Source organism: Aptenodytes forsteri, unplaced genomic scaffold (assembly GCF_000699145.1).
Source record: "Aptenodytes forsteri isolate BGI_AS27 unplaced genomic scaffold, ASM69914v1 Scaffold266, whole genome shotgun sequence".
Taxonomy (NCBI): domain Eukaryota; kingdom Metazoa; phylum Chordata; class Aves; order Sphenisciformes; family Spheniscidae; genus Aptenodytes; species Aptenodytes forsteri.
Genome location: NW_008794109.1, coordinates 1,476,385 through 1,478,048, shown reverse-complemented (window position 1 = coordinate 1,478,048; position 1,664 = coordinate 1,476,385). Strand labels below are relative to the sequence as shown.

The window sequence follows — 1,664 nt, the reverse complement described above, 5'->3', positions numbered from 1 at the left end:
AAGTATTTCATTTTGGTTTTGTTCAGCGTGGCAACAGGGATATAAACAACAATAAAAAAGCCTACCTCAAGCGGGGCGGGGGTGTGTGTGTGTACAAAATCACGATGTGTGTGTGTATGTGTGTGTGTGTGTTGGAGAGGGCAAGCCAGGAGGGACGGGTAATAGTTTAGTTCCAGAGGGGAGAAGTCTCCGAGCAGGCATATTCCAAGCACTACTTCAATGTGCCCAAAGTCCATCCTGGGAACTTTTTAGGTTTTCTTTAAAGGCAGTGGAGACGTACTCCCCATGCGATGCCTCGCTTGCTCCATCTCTGCCCGCTCCTTTCCCTGCTTAGCTTAGGCTCTCCGGAGGTGCATTTCAGATTAGATGATGCTACGTTTTGGGGGTGGGGGAGGGTGTGTGTAGTGGGGGAGAGATGTTTGGATCCTCGGGTAGGAAAGTAGGACTCACAGGGAGGAAGTTGAAGATAATTTGCATGGTAGCCCCGCTTAGGAGCAGGAGAGACCCAGGAGCAAAGCGAGCCACTTTATTAACTCAGGTTCCGTATATATGTGTGTGTGTGTGTGTATTTCATTAGATATGTAGTTATTAAAAAAAAAAAAAAAGAAAAGAAAAAGATCAGATCAGAAGCGATTGGGGTGTGACTCCAGATTTAGTGCAGGAGGAGAAAGGGTTTTGCAGGGGGCCACGGGGGGAGTGGAAGTTGCATCTGTTACAGGAGAGGTTCAGTAGCAGTGTCTACTCCAGCTTGGTGGACTCCTGGCAGAGAGAGTCACTGGTAATGGCATTACTGGCTTCCCAGCTTTCCAGATGCCTTGGCGAGTTGTAAATCTTGAACTTAACGGCATGTTTAGCAGGCATCTCTTCCCCCTTCCTACTCACTCCCCTCCTCCCTTCCACCCTCAGGAAATGCGAATGAAAATATACCCTGACAGTGCAAAGTACCAGTTTCTCACAGGCTAGAGAAAACGTTCAGGGCTTGGGGACTGGGGACTCAGTCCAAGTTACAGGATATTTCTTCCTTCCTTTCTTGCCGGTCGCTCCAAACACCCTTCTCATTTTTACAATGATCAGTGTAGCCCTCTTGAACCTTGCTTTCTTTTCAGACTACCTTCCTAGAAGCCACATCAAGGTCTGATGGGCATCATTTAAACATGACGTCTGTACTATAATAATTATTAATAATAACAATATAATAGTAAGAAGCACAGGGAAAGAAAGGTCCTGGGAGGTTTTGTCTGACAGATGAGGCATAGTGAGAGTAGCCACTGGGCTTGTGTGTGCCTGCATGTGTTTGCAAAAATTGTCTAAGGTTTCTGTAAAATAAAAATAACAACAGTAAAAGCTACACTGAAGAGAATCACTCAACATAGTGTAGAAGAAATCTTTGAGCTAACACCTCGATAAAGGATTTTTGCGGTGGAGGGGCGTTACTTTGATTTGTTGATGAGATTTTATTCTTTTGCTATGTTCTATCTTAAACCTGTAATTAATCAGCCTATGCGCTAACTTTAATTTCTGTTTCATAGATGTGAATTCTTCCTCTTTCAGTTCAGTTTTGCTCTTACTGTATGCCTGTATTCACAGAGGCAAACTCAGGAAGGGGGGGGGGGGGGGGGGGGGAGAGGGAGGGATCATTTATCTTGCTGGGATGTGTTTAAAAC

At 45.2% G+C, this 1,664-nt stretch overlaps 1 protein-coding gene across 10 annotated transcripts in view; it reads left to right on the top strand.

Annotated features, from left to right (window-relative positions):
- The window catches only part of CELF4 (CUGBP, Elav-like family member 4), a 703,102-nt gene that overhangs the window by 943 nt on the left and 700,495 nt on the right, over window positions 1–1,664 (top strand). The gene's annotated exons all lie outside the window — the stretch shown is intronic.